An 18,165-nucleotide genomic window follows, 5' to 3' on the forward strand; every position below is an offset into this window, starting at 1 on the left:
GGAAAGGTGATGTATGTAGAAATCATGAAATGAATGTGTAGGAGTTAAGCATTTTTTCTACTGTGACTTCATGTAGATCGAATGCATCCTTGAAATGCAAAGACTAATTTTCCTCCCTTTGTTATTTTGAGATCTCTTTTAATGTCATATCACCTCTTATTAACTTTCACGTCCTTTGCCTTCATTGTTTGTGATCAGCTGCTGTGTTTCCATTTGGTGCCCTTTTGTAATTTATACTTTCATTACTGTATTGCTTACTTGTTTAAGTTTGGGTCAGAAGCCATGAATGTGACAGGATACAATGTGTTCCTATTTCAGTAGCTTTAGAATCTGCCTTTAGAAAACAGGACCTTGAGATTACCAAGTGAATTTATTCCTGTGGAGTCAAACTTTCTAATAAATATCCAACAAAATATTCCCTAATTAGACACTTTCAGTCTTTTATATAATATTCCTGGGGCCACCACCCAGAAAGTAGATGTTCTAAGAATAAAGATAATAATATCTACTTCTGTAGCAAAAAAAAATACAATGGATTTAAGAAAATTCTAAATTATACCATTTAGGTGAAAGTGAGCAGCTAGCATTCTATCACTAAGCAATGAATTGGGGTGACACTGATGTACAGAATTGTCTCTAGTGAATGGTTTGGTAGCTTTTCCCCCATCACCCCATTGTAAATTGATGACAAATTTAAAAGAAGAAAGTCATTGCTCGTATTAGTGTTGTACAGTTGAACAGATTGTTTTCTTTTTTTTTTTTTTTTTTTTTTGAGACAGAGTCTGGCTCTGTCGCCCAGGCTGGAGTGCAGTGGCCGGATCTCAGCTCACTGCACGCTCCGCCTCCCGAGCTTACACCATTCTCCTACCTCAGCCTCCGGAGTAGCTAGGACTACAGGCGCCCGCCACATCGCCCGGCTAGTTTTTGTATTTTTTTTTTTTTAGTACAGATTGTTTTCATTTTGAGGACTAACAATTGGAGAGTTGAGTGTAGTAAACTGGAAAATTGCAGAAATGAAAGCATTCTATAAACCATTCTTTAATTACTTTCAGAGCATAGCTATTCATTGACAGTGGCCCGTGTTTCTAGAAAGACAAAATGAGACGCCGAAGAACTCATTGCTTATCTCTGATTAATTGAGATAATTAATGGACTTAAAGTGCATTGAAAGTGCCTAGAATGTTGAAGAGGGTTGATAAATTAAAGTTATTTAAATTATTTTTCAAATTTACCATTTAGCCATTTTTATGTGTACAGTTCAAAGCATATTCCACATTGTTGTGAAACATACCTTGAGAATTTTTCATCTTGCAAAACTGAAACTACATACCCACTAAACAAAAACTCCCTATTTCCTGCTCCCCGATCCCCTGGTAACCACCATTCTACTTTGTTTCTATGAATTTGACTACTTTAGATACCTCATATAAATGGAGTCATACAGTATTTGTCTTTTTGTGTCTGGCTTATTTCACTCAGCATAATGTCTTCAACATTTACCCATGTAGCATGTGACAAGATTTCCTTCCTTTTTAAGGCTGAATAGTATCCCATTGTATGTATATACCACATTTTATTTATTTATCTGTTGATGACATTTGGGTTCCTTTCACCTCTCTGCTGTTGTTAATAATGCTGTAATAAACATGACCATGCAAATATCTCTTCAAAACCCTGCTTTTAATTCTTTTGGATATATTCCCAGAAGTATGATTGCTGGACCATGCAGAATTATATTTTTAATTTTTTGAGAAACCACCATACTGTTTTCCATAATGGTTGTTCCACTTCATAATCCCACCAACAGTACAGGGTTCCAGTTTCTCCACATCCTTGCCAACGCTTGTTATTTTCTGTTTTTTTGTTTTGATAGTAGTCATCTTAATGGATGTGAGATGATGTATTATTGTGGTTTTGATTTGCATTGCTGTAATGATTAGTAATGCTGAGTGTCTTTTTATATGCGTGTTGGTCATTTGTATGTCATCTTTGGAGAAATGTCTATTCAAGTCCTTTGCCCATTTTTTAATGGAGTTATTTGTTTTTTTGTTGTTGGATTGTAGGGGTTCTGGATATTAATTTCGTAGCAGAAATAATTTTCAAATCCAATGTCATAAAATATTTATATTTTCTTCCATAAGTTTTATAGTTTGGGGTCTTATGTTTAAGTCTTTAATCCATTTTAAGTTAATTTTTATGTATGGTGTAAGATAAGGGTCCAGCCTCATTCTTTTGCATGCGGATATTCAGGTTTCCCAGTCATTTGTTTAAGAGACCCCTTTCCCCATTAAATGGTCTAGGCTCCCTTAATCATATATTTGAGAGTTTATTTCTGGGCTGTCTGTTCTATTCCATTGGTCTCTGTGTCTGTCTTTATGCTAGTACCATGCTGTTTTGATTACTGTACTTTTGTACTGTTTTGAAATCAGAAAGTACAAGACCTCCAGCTTTGTTCTTCTTTTTCAAGATTGTTTTGGCTATTCAAAATCCTTGAGATTCCATATGGCTTCTTGGATGGATTTTTCTATTTCTGCCAAAGATGCCATTGGGATTTTGATAGGGATTGCTTTCAGTCTGTAGATTGCTTTAGATAGTTTTGTCATCGTAACAATATTGTTTTCCAGTCTGTGAACGTGCGATGTTATTTATGTCTTCTTTAATTACTTTCAGAAATGTTTTTTAGTTTTCAGTGTACAAGCTTTTCACCTTCTTGGTCGAAAGTTAATTTAATTTTTAAAAAGAGTAGTTTACAAACAAATATTAGCTAAACCACTCAACTTTCAGAGACAGGTTGATAATTAAGGAGAAAAAATGTAATCCAAGCTCACGTTAAAAAAAAAAAAAAATGGAATTACAATGAAAGCAATCTCCATTTCCTTCTCTAGAAGGAGCCACTCTTAATGGGTTTTGGTATCTTATTTTATCACATGCTAAATAATGCCTTTGCATGTTTAAATAAGTATATCCATTTTACATTTATCATATACCATGTTATGCCACCTGGACTGTTTTTTAATATTGTTATTCCTCTAACATACCAGAAAAGATTTTTTAATTGAGTGTACCCTAAATCATTTAAGCAGTACTGTATTGAAAGCTTCCCATATTTAGCCACTGGCGACTTTTGCCTGTTTAACAATATTCCTCAGAATCTGAAGTCTAAATATTAACTTCTATCCAAATACTCTGGCTTGGTAAGTGAGTAGGAGTAATAATTTAAATTAGAACTTTCCATGTTATTTCACTTAGAAAAAATTTTGCAAGAGAGGCAGTCTCTTTAGTGTTTAGTTGTCTCGAATTATCCAATAAAGCAATTAGTGTTCACACCTAATTATTTAGAAAATTACAGTTGGGTGGAGAGGACACATTGGGTAGTATCAACTTCCTTCACATTTCCCTCTTGATGACTATGGAATGACTTTTTGTTTTGTTTTGTTTTGTTTGACTCAGGCTTAAATAAAGAGTGTGGTAATCCACTTACAGTAATTAAAATTCAGTAAAGATCTTTCTTTGCTTATTGTTTGGCTCCTGCAGTACAGAAGTGTTTGTTTAGCTATGTGAATAACTTCCCAAGGATATTTAGCACATGGAGAGGAATCCCCAGTGAGAAAACACACTCTTTCTTGCTGCTGCTGCTAATTTCTATTTTGGTTGATGATTAGCTTTGTTTAATGAAAAGAGATTATATATGTGACCAGTTTACCCACTCAACACATGTGCTTTTGTGTTCTTGGCTGCTAATCTTATAACTTTCCTCTACCCCTTCTCCATCCTCAAGGTCTGTGCGTTATTTTTATTTTGTATAGAGTAGGCAGGTTTAAAGTGAATATTAAAAGGAAATGCCTTTGTTTTCCTGAAAGTACATCCCTCATTTGTTTTGTTTTGTTTGTTTTGTTTTGTTTTGTTTTGAGATGGAGTCTCACTCTGTTGCCCAGGCTGGAGTGCAGTGGCACAGTCTCTGCTCACTGCAACCTCCGCCTGCCTCCTGGGTTCACGCCATTCTCCTGCCTCAGCCTCCCAAGTAGCTGGGACTGTAGGCGCCCACCACCTTGCCCGGCTAATTTTTTGTATTTTTAGTAGAGACGGGGTTTCACCGTGTTAGCCAGGATGGTCTCGATCTCCTGACCTCGTGACCGCCCGCCTTGGCATCCCAAAGTGCTGGGATTACAGGCCTGAGCCACCACGCCTGGCCCATCCCTCAGTTTTGTATTTCTTCAAGGCTCTGCTTTCGTGTGACTTCCTTCTACCTGGAAATGACATCATTACCCAGTTCTTCCTAGGTCATTCCAGAAGTCACTTGGAATTCAATTGCCAAAGGAGCCTATTAACACAGCAGAACAAATTCCTGGCATCTTAGGTATTTTCCCAAAGCTTGATAGACATGTTCCATTGGCATCCTTGTCCTGGGAGCCCTGTGTGCTTATGTTCTAGAAGTTTGTAACAGTTTCAGAAAAATCCATTGTTCTTTTTCAATGGATATTTGCTTCCAAAATAATGGCAATTTTATTTCACTGGGACTGATACCATGAAACTGCTAATATTTTGCTGTTCTCAAAATCATTGATTTCCTTTCCAACTGTCTGTAATGAATATTAAGTGCCCATATTTGAGGGAATTAGGTTGCAACTACATAAAGTTGGAAAGTGTATTCAGGAGGTAGTTAGAGATCTTATAGGACTATTGTTAGCATTCAGACCTCAATTTCATATTTCTTGATAAAAATCATAAGTTCCTTCTCCTTCTCAAATACCATCTCTTTCCACTTGTAAATTCAGTCACCATTTTTCATTTTATTCTATAAACAGTGTGATGACTTTTTTATTCATTGATAAGGAGAACTTCAAACATTTTACCCTTTAAAGATAGAACTTTAGGAGCATGTACTTGAGAAAATTACTGGGAACCCGCTTTAAAATTGCTGCAGCCACACATTCAGTGTCTAAGTAGGATAAAATGTGGCTTATATGCACTCTTTTTTACAGTACCTGGAAGTAGAGGAGAGTTTTGGAAATTATACTGAATTCAGTCCTATAAAAATATAAATTTTAAATACATTTGATTGCATCTTTAAAATGTGCCAAGTAGTAAGTTTCATTCATTTATGAACATACTAAAATCTCTTATTCTTGGGTATATTTGTGATACCCCTATGATTTCTGATCCACAAATAGAACTATAATTGAAACAAAGTCCAATAAAAGGAAAAAATTAGTAGAACTCCCCATGTTCTCTTCTAACTGGCCCTGAGACTGTTTGAAGAACTTCTGACATAATGGCTTTAGTGAACCAGAGAGTCTCTTAAAATTACATCTTGGAACATACAGAATTTAAAACAAAACAAATCATTGTTTAAAAGTCGGTCCCATTGTTATCCCTGTAGCTGGTGCTTGCAACCTTGGGAACATTCTTCCTCTCTGTATTTCCTCAAGTTTGCATCTAACATTACATTGAAGTTTTTAAATTTGTTGGCTAACATAGAAAAACTTTTAAATGGACCATTTTGGTGGATTTACAAATGAGTAAAATACTGACAGTGAAACTGTCTGCATTTATAGGCATGGGTTTCAAGTATGCACAAAAAGCAAGCTGTAATTTTAAACAAAAGAGTCAATATAACAACTAAGGAGTTATTGAAGTGTATACTTAGAGTTTTAATGGGGTTATTGAGAAGGCTTGCAAACACCCTTTTTTCAGTAGGATACTGTCACCTGCATTATGCACTCAGGAGAGTTCATTAGCCACTTGAAACTCCATATAGATTCCACAGAGACAAACTTAGGTACACATGGAAATAATAGCTAACATTTATTGAGCATCTTGTGTGTGGGGGCTAAGCACTTGGTTAAATACTTTAGTTGTCTTTCAGTTAATACTTGAAACAGTTCTGGAACTATATACATCCCATATATAGGTATGTACATACATATTGCTGCAAATACAGTTTTTAAACATTATAGTGCTACATATATATTGTTATAAACCTTTCTTTCTTCTTCTCTGTCTTTTCTTCTGAATATGTTCATTTTTTTCATGTCAGTCCTGTGGACCTAGTATGTTCTTTGTAACCCTGGGCATAGGGTTCTTTAGCACTATTTCTCAAACTTTGCTGCACATTGGAATCACCTGTGGGGCTTGGAAAAACACCCATGCCTGGGCCCCAACACCAGAGATTCCGATTTTGTTGGTGTGTGGTACAGCATTGTTGTTGAAGAATGAGATAACATTTATTAAAACATTCCCCTACTAAAAGACACATGATTCTCTATTACAAGTTAGGAAACCTGTTTTCTATTTCAAGGTTGTAATGAACACGTTTGTTGATACATCTTGGTGCCTGTGTATGAATATATCTGTAGGTCAACTTCTTAGATAAGCAATCTAGAAAGTTTGCTTTCATGTAGCTAGAAAGTGTAAGATGTCATTGTTCAGTTCCCACCTATGAGTGAGAACATACCCTAGAACTTAAAGTATAATAAAAAAAATAAAATAAAATAAAAAAAAAAAAAAGAAAGTGTAAGATGTGGATCAAAGGGCCAGTGCATTAACATAATAACAGACACTGTCAGGTTGCCTTCCACTGAGGTGATACAATTGACTTTCCCATGCACAGTTATGAGATTGCCTACTGTGAGGCTGAGGTTCTTCCCTCAGTCATCTTTCACTCTGTAGTGGTTTGTTTTTTCCCCTTTAAGTTTGTTGTATATTTGGAGGGTTGTATATCTAAATGCTTATGAAAGTTCCCAACATGAAGGGAGGTTGGGGAAGTTCTGTGTCAAGGTGTTATTTCTCTAAGTCTTTTTAATGTTGTGTCTTTGGAATCAAATTTTATAGGCTGACATACCAACTTAATGCCTTTACTTTAATCATCAGAGAAGATGTGTAGCAATACGTCCTAGAGCCACACAACACCTGAAACAGGACAGCATTAGAGGCAGCTGTCCTCTCTACTGCCTTATTTCTATACTTCATCTTGCATACAGTTGAAGCGTTCATCATCTTTCCATACGCCTCTTTTGAACATCCATTATGTAAAATTTGTAAGTAGAATTTTTACGAAGGGCAGGGTGCTGCTTTTGAAGGGAGTTCCAGTTTTTATAATGTGACTCTGTCATTGTTTCTGGGTGGCTTCTCCTTGCCGCATCATCAGCAGGACGCATTAAGAAAAGCTGGAACCGAGGTGTGGTATGGTGCTGGCCATGATGCAAAGCTCAGCGCGCTGCCCCAAATGAGCCCCTCTGAGCAGCAGGCATTGTGGAGAGACTCAAGCTCTAATAAACAGCTTGCCACACTGTGATTTTCAACTCAGGAATCACCACATACTTAGCTCTCTCTAAACATTTTTTACATTTGTAGTGGCAAATTGTGGCAGTGTCCACATGTGTTCAGAATGATCTTTCTGAGGAAAAAGTGTGAAAGCCAGTGGCCCTGGGTGCTTATATCTTGAGGGTTTGCAGTAGATTTTCTATCTTGGTAATCAGTTCACAATCGCTTCTTGGCCAGAGAAGATACCTTCAGACTTAGAGAGTAGAAGGATAAGTAGATGTGATCAGTGACTCAGGATATCAAGGGGAATCATATCAATATTGCAAATGTCAATGTCCTTGCAGTAACTAAATTGGGTATGCAAATGTGAGAGTTTTTGTACAATTGGTTGGATTGGAATATTAAACCTGCTGAATTCTTCAAAATATACAGGAAAGCTTTTTTAAAAAAATGCCTTTTCCCATCCTGCTCCAGAAACCCTCAGAGAATTTCCCACAATTTGAAGATAAGCTGACCAACCTGCAGAGCCCTTGATTTAGTGATGACAACTGCCCTCTAGAGATTAAACCAGTCTCATGCCAGGAATTTACTCTGCTGATACACACAGGAATGTCAGAGAAAGGAATCTGGTTAACATATTTCCACCAAACAGTAGTTAACAAATAAATCCTTGTCCCCAACTTTTTAATGTAGTTCCCACTTCCCTTTATAGTGTCCACCCAAAAGCCATCAGACATTTCTTGAGTACTTGGGGGTGCTAGATGGTGTGAGGAGACAGAGCATCTCATTTAGCCTTTAGACTACGCCTGTGAACAGTTTCTGCCTGGGCTAAGAAGGAATCTTCCCCTTGGCATGAAACATGAATTGGCATGTTTAATTAGTGGATAAGAGCTACATGATCCATCCATTTTCTTTTTTTGCATGGGCTGCTTGGAAGCTCACACCGAAGTGTTGTGCTCTAGCTTTCCTACTCTTAGATTTTTTTCATGTACAGCCCCCTGGGTTTCTCCCACCTTGACTTTATGTGTTTCATTCTGTGTTAAAATTTTGGTCTCATTGTGTTTTCATTGTAAACCATCTTAATTCACTTTCTTACAACAGAGGGGAGGCAAAAATATGTACAACTTTATTTTTACAGATGATAAAACTGAGTTTCAGAGGATGTAAGTCTCTGTCCTAAAGTCATTCCAAGAAAGAAGTGGTGGAGCTGTTATTTGAACCTGTGTTGCAATTCTGCGGCTGCCCATGTGATATTGTGTCTATCAGTTTTTCCTAACTGGAAAGCACAGGCATCTGCATGAGAAAGTTGGAGGTTTCTTAATTGTTACCAGAGAGTGAGGCTAATTTTAAGCAAGAATCTTTGTTCTTTGTGATGTTTCATTTTCTCCTGTTGCAATTGTATTAAAGTAATCTTGGCATGAAAGTAGAAGAACATAAAAAGAGGAAGGTAATTAGTGAGTTTTAAAATTTGCTTTCAGTATAAACATGAACATATAAAGTCCCCTGGGCAAAATTTTATTTCTTTATTTTCAGTTCAGTAAACTGTCATTTACCAAGTATGCCAAGAGCCATTTTTCTTCACAGAAGCCCATGTAGAAATAAAAATTATACCTTCTTGGCAATAAAATGCCTCCATGATAAAATACGGTTACAACGTTTGAGAAGGAACAAGATTGAACAGCATCTGGTTTGGGGCTGTAAGGACTGGGAGCAGTACTCACTTCCCCAGGGGACCCTGTCTAGGCCTCACCAGGGAGAGGGACTTAGTGTGACTATGAGCCCTCAGCCCAGAGTACCTCCAGTATCTTCTTTAATCCATAGTAAACTTTGCTTCAAGTTATGGTAAACATAATTGTTGAAATTAAGTATATATGCATTCAACTTCGCATCTCAAAATTCGCCTGCATTATTTCAATTGTGAGGAAGTTAAAAAATGCCTAATAATATATTTCTTTTTGAAACAATGTCTTTTAACATTATTTGCATTTTCTGTGTGGATGGCACCAAAGGGTTGTCTGCTTGTTTGGGAAGATCTGAATGAAGCCTTAAATACCAAAAGTGTGGTCGTTGTGGTGGGGGGACATTTTCAGAGGCAGCCACATTCACCTATATTTGTGAAGACTGACTTTAGGGATCATACACTTGGATCACAGAGGAGCAGTGTGTGTAGAGTACAGGTGACTGCCGGTATCTTGCAACATACAAGTATTCTTTTCCATGACTGATGGCCTTACTCTCAGATTTTTGAAAGAGCTGCTGGTGATTCAGGAAAGTTGCATTCTTTTGTACATTTGTAAAGAACAAAACTTGGCCTCTTAGATCAGAGGGAGAGCTTTGATGTGACAAAGCTGGCAGTGAAGTTGTAATATTTTATGTTTTTGTAGCCCCCACAATTTAAATTTGTCTTTTTACAGTATCTGAGCGGATCCCTTAGAGGCAGATTGGAACCCAGAGGGAGAAAATTATTTGCATTTCTTTTGACTTCAGCTTACAGTTGTTTATTGACTTAACTCACAGACTAGCAACAGGTCAGCAGAGGGAGGGCACAGCTCTCTGTGAGCTGTGATGTCTTCAGGGTGCTCCAAGGACACTTTGGATTTGGCTCCTCTCCCAGATGATCTAGACGAGATGTCTTGGCTTCCACACTCTGGTTTCTGTCACGTGAACAGCACAAACTTCCTAACTCGAGGACCTTGTTATATTGGCTTTAGGGATTTATACCCTAAACCCATGGTTATGGTATTACGTGACACAGAACAGTTGTTGCCAGCTTTTTAGGATCAAAACTTGGAGGTCCTCTTCTTTGCTGTTTACATGTGGGGTGGGGCATAGTGTTTCTGGTAGGGCTTGGAAAAGGACTGTTAATTACATGCTGGTTGAGGCCTGGTCTGGCCTGAGGGCATGCATGGACTTCACCTGGGTGCCCTCCTCCCTTATCTAGGGAGAAAGTGGGGAAGGAAGTGGGCAGTTCTGGCTTCCACTCTGTGTCCCCTGCCTATGCTGAGGCAGAGAGAGCAGACAGAAGTAGAAAGTGTTTTCAGGGTGCTAATGGCTTTTTTGAACATTTGCATATTGTTTTCCCTGTCCATAGATGCTTTCATTGTTTTCTTCTTGCCTCAGAAAAGTTACTGGGTCTAGAGGATCGACTGCTGGGTGAAGTTCCAGGAGCCGCTCCAAGAAGTGCCCTATTAGAACATCCTTTTGGGACCAAGTGTATGGGCAGGGCTGTCCCTCCACTGACACACTGACTGAGAAACGCCCTTTCCGTTTCCTGATGGAGAGGATGTTGAAACCTGCAGGGAAAACACAATTCCCTTTCAGACGTTTCTCCTATAAGCTTTAGACTACAACTCGTGATTTTTTTTTTTTTTAAGCTCCAAATAGTATTTGGCATCTGGTGTATTTGCAAAATGAAACCAGACATGAGGAATGTGAGAGAGGAGAGGGATGGCCAAGGAGAGAAGCAAAGCAATTTTTTTCCTTTCACATTTTTCTTGATAAGACAATTTGGGTTAACATTATTGTGTTGTTGCAACGCAAATTACACATCAGGGCGCTTTGGAAAATTGCAAAATGTGAGGTAAACTGCAGTTCTGAAAACATGGGTGTGGCAACTAACGTGGAGGGTCCCCCAACCTTTCTCTTTAAAGTTGCTCTTATTGCATAACTCTGTTTTCTTGTCCTTCTTTTTATGGTTGTGACATGAATTCTATTGTTTCAGAAATTCCAGAGACCATTTATAGTAGCAGAACAATGACTATATTTTAGTGTTGGCATTATAATTCTTAGGAAAATTCAATGTCAGATGCTGTCCATCTTGATTCATGTAATAGAAGTGGGGAAGAACAATTATGGTTCCCACTGCCCTTTGCAAGTGGATGTAAAAACTCTCACAACTTCTAACCAAGCTGGTGGCTCTCAGGAACTCATTGTCCCTCCCTCCCTTCCTCCAGCATATCTTGACTGCCATTTCCCCTAAACCCCTCCAGCTAGAGGAAAACCTTGGCAATTAGATTCCTCAGTCTGGACAGTCATCTTATAAATGTGTGGCAGAAGTCCTGATGAACCAATTAAAATAGTCTGCATATCAGCGAAAATCTGTTTTGTTATGACAACCTTAACATTTCACTCATGTATTAAATACTGATTGTGTCTTGCTTTGTGGAAAACAAACTTTACATATCACATATATTATGACTTGGCATTATCAAAGGAAAGTGTTAGGGAGGGTTTTCTTGTGGACTATAGGTTGTTTTCCAATGTTTTACCATCATAATTATCATCATCCACATTCCCTAAAATTTGGCCTCAGTTTTTGACTGTTGCTACATTGAGAGTCTTGCTTGTTTTGTTAAAGAGCGGTACAAATGACTCTGACTTCTAGCTAGGCCACAGATGGATTGGATTTCTTCCTCTTTGCTAAGAAAAATGCACCTGCTCCAGAATCTTAAGAAGCTTTTTAAATTGTTTCCTTGTGCACAGCATAGCAATAGTCATCTGTAATGTTACAGATGGATTGCAGTTTGGATGTCCCAGAAGTGACTTCTTCCTCTGCAGCAATGCCAGAAGCTGAGATTAGAAGATGTGCTCTGGTTCAGGGCCCAGCTGTCATGGTGGAATTAGTCCTCTTCCTCAGGCTGATCTGATTAAAAAGAGACCGATGTGGAAACCTAGGTCCCTAGTTTCAGGAACTATGCATTTCCTCTTCATCGGACAGGAAAAGGACCAACTCCCCTCCCTGCTGTATGTCTGCACTAGTCTATTATCTCCCCAAATGGCGTTTTGAGTTTTCTTAATCTGTGTCTCCAGTACCTAACACTCTGTGGGTGTATTGAGGAAGTTCAGATCATGATGGCTGAGTAAGTGAGTGTTTTCTTGGGCAAAATGTTGACTGAATATAAGATATTGGGGAAATGTCTAAAAGATTTTATCAGTGAGTCTCTTTTCAATGGCACTTACTTGGGAATGAGTTGAAAAACTACGCACCAGCTAGTTTGGCCAGAAATTCCTCACTCTTGGAAAGCTGGAAAGCTGCAAATATCCCAAGGATGGAATTCGTTTATGAGACTTCTGTCAGCATGAGAAAGCTTGACAAGTGCCTAAGGAGAACTCAATGATCGGATTGGCTTCAAATGTCTTGGTGGGTTTGAAAACAGATCTGCAGACAACTACGGGAAGAACACCCAGTCACATTTCTCTGACATTCAGAGGTAAGACCATCTGTTCACTTAGGCATTTATACTTTTGCATTCAACAAACATTTGTTGAGAATATACTACATGCCAGGGATTGACTAAAACTTAGTCCCTGCCTTCAGGATCTCATAGACTAGTAGGGGAAATGGACATTAAAAAAAAAAAAAAAAAAAAAGACACTCAAGTATGTATATCATGCTAGACGTGTAGAAAGAAATGTGTAACAGTTCTGGGAAACTGAAGGCCTACGAAGCAGCAGTATTTGAGCAGAATCTTGAATGCTGAGTGGAAGAGTCAGATAAGGAAGACACCCCAGGCTGAGGACACTGTAGATGTGTGGGCTAAGAAGTGCGACCATTGCCGAGGTCTGATGAGTGCACGCGGATGCCTGCGTATGAGGCATGTTTAGAGTATTGGGAGATATTGGCTGGAAAATAAAGTTGGCAAGGGCCAGGGCAGAGACCACCTTCCAGCATGTAGCTCCTCTGGTCTGGGCCTCGCCATCTTCAGCCTCTTCCTTCCTAGCACCCCCACGACTCAGCATCCACCATGGCTTATTAGGCTTCAGCCACATTGGTCTTCCCTAGTGACTGAAATGTGCCAGCTCCCCACCTGCCCTGGTCTTCACACATACCTCCTTTAACCTGGAATCGTCTTCCCTAGCACTTTGCAAGACTGGTCCCGTTTTATCCATCAGGTCTCAGCTTAAACGCCTGTGGTCAGGAGAGGCCCTCCCTGATCATACTATCTGAAGGAGCTGCCCTCCCACCACTACCACCATTGCCCTTCACTTTCTTCTTTGCATCCCCTGTAACATGAGCCAACTTCAGGAATAACGTTTTAGTTTTCTTGATTTTTTTTTCCTGCCTTCCCCAAAGCACACAGGCATCTTTTTCTCATTTTCATCTCTTTTCCCTTAGTGCCCAGCACAGTGTTTGGAATATTTGGCTCATAATTTTTACTTGATAAACATTTGACTAAATGATGAAATGGATGGATATGATGGGCTAGGGAAGCTGTTGTTACTTTTATGATGTATGGGCTTCTCTGCATAAACATCTCTACCAGTAAATCAAGTGTGTAAGGGCATGGGCAGCATTCAGGATATTGGGAGATGGGGGCTGGAAAATCAAGTTGTTAAGGGCCAGTGCAGAGACCTCTCTCCAGTGTGTGGCCCCTCAAACTTCTGTCTTCCTGATGGCCTGCCTCCTTCCATCTTAAGTCTCACCTGTGAAATGGGGATGATGAAATGAAGTGATGGGTGCAAATATGAGTATTAAATCATATATACAGGGCAGTTGTTGGAGTCACTCGTCAGTGAAGTGCTAGGGCAGTTAAGGTGGGCAGGTGCTTCTGAGGGGTCCAGTGGAATGATTCCTTTTGTTTCCTGTTTTGGTCTATATCTAAGAGACTAGGCTCGGAATAGTGGAGCTCCATATATGGGGAAAAAATGGATGCCTGTTGAAAATCTCCAGCACATGCCATCATCTAGAGTTTAGGGATGGGTTTAGGAAAGGACCTTGTATCTGGGGATCCGTGGAGGAGTCAGCATAAAAACTTGGCCTTTGGGTTTCACTGAGGCTTCCATATACAAATTACCATCAAAGGCAATATTTTGGTGCTTATTGAAAGGATTTCAATTAGGTTCTTAAATGTAGTAGACCCTGTGTCTTACTACCCATCTTAGAAACTAGCCAAGAACTTCATATTCTTTTGTTTATAAAACTGTTGGGATTTTCTTTTTAAGACTTGAAAATGCTTTGGACTGATTTTTAGATCTTAACATTACCCCCTACTTCTCGCCCCTCCTCAGTACAGCCAGAATGTAATATAACTTGGGTTTAAGTGAAACTTGTAACATGTAAAAGGAAAACTGTTGCTATGTTTGTTTATTCTGTAAATACTTTGATTGTACCCCTATGTGCAAAACACTAAATGACATGTGCCATGTCACTTTTCCTCACAAGTTGATTCTTCAGTGAGGAAATAAAGACCCAGACCTCTATTTACAGTAACTGTTGGCTATACATGATGGAGGTCACAAAATGCTAAGAGAGCCCAGACCATATCTAGTTAGGCAGATTAGCAAGACTGCCTGAAAGAGATGGCTGGAAATGAGCTTTGAAGTCTGAATGTGGGCCATAGGACCCTCCATGAGCTAGCCCTTGCCTATTTTAGCCTACTTTATTTTCTTGCCCTCATTTCCCAATAGCCTGAACATTGCCTTCCTGCCCTGTCTTCCTGGGCAACACTTCCCCATCTCCCACAGTCATACAGACCTTGTTGGTAGTCCCAGAATGATCTCTCTTTAGTTTACCGAGGATAAGATATGTGACACTAGCCTGGCTTCCGAGTGGGATGTGGTCCCTGCTCTGAGGACACATACCAGAGACAAATATTAACAGTTATATTTTAATGAGATAGGTCATGACTCCCATGTCCTAATGTACATCAGCACTGCTGCTGCCTACCTGTGTTGGGTACAAGAATTGAGATTAGGTTGGGCACAGTGGCTCACGCCTGTAATCCTAGCACTTTGGGAAGCCAAGGCCGGTGGATCACGAGGTCGGGAGATCGAGACCATCCTGGCTAACATGGTGAAACCCCATCTCTACTAAAAATACAAAAAATTAGCTGGACGTGGCGGCGGGCGCCTGTAGTCCCAACCACTCGGGAGGCCGAGGCAGGAGAATGGCATGAACCCCGGGAGACAGAGGTTGCAGTGAGCCGAGATCACGCCACTGTACTCCAGTCTGGGCAACAGAGCGAGACTCTGTCTCAAAAAAAAAAAAAAAAAAAAAAAAAGAATTGAGATTAAGCATGTAAACTTTTATAGCAATTTGACATTGCTGAGATCTTTCAGTTTATAACAGATTGGATGAAAACAACTAGTTCTTTACCACAGATAGTTTGAAAGCTGGTATGTAGATTAACCTAACTTGGATATTTTTGATAGGAACATTTTTGCATACTCATACTCATTTCCGCCTCTAATGTAAGCAGATAATCATATCAGTGGGTTTTTAAAATCTCACTTTATTTATTGTGAAAGTAGTACGTCTTCAATATGCCAACTTAGGAAGTGCAGAAGAATCTTTTTGTTTGTTAAAACAAACAAGGTAATCTCTACATTTGTCACAGAACTAACTGCTGCCTGCATTTTATTTATTTTGTCGTTTTTGCCTGCTCATATATGTAAATTTTTTTCTCACAAAAATGGGACACTGTATTGTTTATTCTTTACGTGTTTGCACGTCATTAAATATTCTTTTACAAAGGGCTGCTTGGTAGTCTGTTATCTAGTTGTACTATAATTTATTTACCTTTTCTGTATGGTTCTTCATTACAAGCACTTATTCTTTGCCCTTATTTGCTCTTATAGATAATGCTTTGGAAACTGCTGTGAAAACATTTTTGATAATGTCTCTGAATATTTCCTAAGCATACATTTTCAGAAGTAGAAATACTAGGTCAAAATGTGTGACCACTTTAAGACTTTGATAAATTGCCCTTCGGAAATGCAGAACTGAATTTCAGCTATCAGCAGCGGTGGGTGTACTCTCAGGATTGGTACTTTCAGGGTGGGAGGATGTTGCTAGACAAAGGCAAGAGCGAGAAGGAATGAGTGGTCTACTTGGGTGGAAGGTGAGAGGAGTGCAAGATGTTTACGGGGCATCGAAAATGCCTGTTGAGTAACGTGTAGGATATTTTTGAGGAATTAGGAAAGACAAAAGTTGAGCTGAAATCCACTGAAAGCCAATTTAGAATGGTATTGGGGAGCCATTGGCAGATTTTCAGCAGGGAGATGAGACCCAGAGCTCTGCTCTGAGAAGATGGTGGTATATACAGCACAGTCTGTACCATACCACTCATTCCCTGTATCCTTCATGCTCCTTCCTACCTCATGCCTTTGCTCGTACTCTTCCCTCTGCCTAAAGACCCTGTTTTCCATATTCTGTCAAAACTCCACTCATCCATCCAGATTCTTAGGTAATTCCTGCTCAGTTTACATGGCACTTACTGGCATATTACCTTTATTATAACTATCTGGTGAACTACTGTCTCTCACTAGATTATGAGCTTCTAGTGAGTGACCTGTTCATTTCCATATGCTTAGGCGACTACTGTCATTCCTGGTACATAGTAGGTATTAATGCACATTTGCCAAAGGAATCCCAATTATGACGTATGTCTCAGTGTGACCTTGCACAAGTACACCCTAGGCCAGAAGACATATGCTTCAACAGAACAGGACATTGGATGTTTGACTTAGTCTTTGTTTAAGAGCCACTTAGAGCATCATTGTGGACTCTGTGATAGACACACTGCTTTTGTCCTTTCCCTCCCTCCCCATCACAGAACCTCCCAGTTCCTAACGGTAGAGACCACTTTCACTTCAAGTCAGCTAAGGACTACACTGTAGAAGTCTCTGGAAATTATAGTTGTTTATGAGTGCTTTTACTTATTTACATAGTAGTATTAATTACAAAATCAAGAAATTGGCTACACATTTTGGAGTTGGATTATCTGATTTGGAAGATGCCGTAAGTCAATGGGTTGGAGTTTACTTTTAAAACTTAAGAACAAAAAAAGTTCAAAGAAGGCATCGGTTTTCTCACTGTCCAGATTTGTTAAATGTTGACAAACTTGACCCTAGTCTTTCTTCTATGTGTATACTTCTATATTTAAGTGTATAAATAATGCATTCACAGCCTTGTTCTATCACCTTCCCTGACCAAGATACGTTTCTCCTCCCCTGCCCTTCCATCTCTTGAAGGACCAGTGTTCATCCTACCTTTTTTTTTTCTTTTAACCTCATCTCTTTTTAAACATTGAAGACTTATAACAGTTATACATCTAAATGTGTCCACTATTCTTGAAAAAGCATGAAAAGAACATTCTTTTTCTTGCCTTTTTCTAATCTTAGTCCACTCTCAGAAGAGAGGAATTAGGGATTTGTTGTCTATCCTTTTGGACCATTTGGTGGAAATAAATGTATACGTATGGCTTTTTGTATGACGTTTTTAAAAAGACACAATGGCATCATGCTATGCCTATTGTTCTTCTTTGACTTGGTTTTTTTCAATAGACAGTATCAACTGGAAATCTTTCCAAGGCAATATATACAGTTGTAACTTGAAACATACCGTCTATCATCATTAAAAACATATTTTTGTGGTGGAAATTTGGATTCAAAAGGGTAAAAGTGAAAATAAGTAGTTCTCCAACCCTCTGTTTTTATTTTGAGGATTACTGCTATTAATATTTTCTTTCATATATTTATAAATACATACCTTCTTTAAATCATGTACTCCTATAGCATTTTCAACATTTTCCCATATCTATATACACAAATGCCTTGATTCTTTTAAATTAGTGTATAATATTCTATTAGATGAGTGTGTGTGTGTGTGTGTGTGTGTGTGTGTGTGTGTGTGTGTAATTTAACCATTTCCTTTCCTTACTGGTGAATTCATTTTGTCTTTTCAGTTTGAAAATCTCTGGCCCTTCTAGCTCAAGTCCTGGCTTTATTGTAAATTTTAATTAGTTAATACAATGAACATTTATGGAGTGCCTTCTCTTTTCCTGGCATTGTGCAGAGCACTAGACCCACAAAATACTTGATGCACAGCCTCTTCCCCTGACTTCAGTTACCACAGTCTAACAGGAAGACACACTCATAAAGAGCTTAGAATGTGATCATGCT

At 38.9% G+C, this 18,165-nt stretch overlaps 1 protein-coding gene across 2 annotated transcripts in view; it reads left to right on the plus strand.

Annotated features, from left to right (window-relative positions):
- DAAM1 (dishevelled associated activator of morphogenesis 1) overlaps positions 1 to 18,165 on the plus strand; it is a 180,981-nt gene that overhangs the window by 54,205 nt on the left and 108,611 nt on the right. The window lies entirely within an intron of this gene.

The sequence above is a fragment of the Theropithecus gelada genome, chromosome 7b (genome assembly GCF_003255815.1).
Source record: "Theropithecus gelada isolate Dixy chromosome 7b, Tgel_1.0, whole genome shotgun sequence".
NCBI lineage: Eukaryota > Metazoa > Chordata > Mammalia > Primates > Cercopithecidae > Theropithecus > Theropithecus gelada.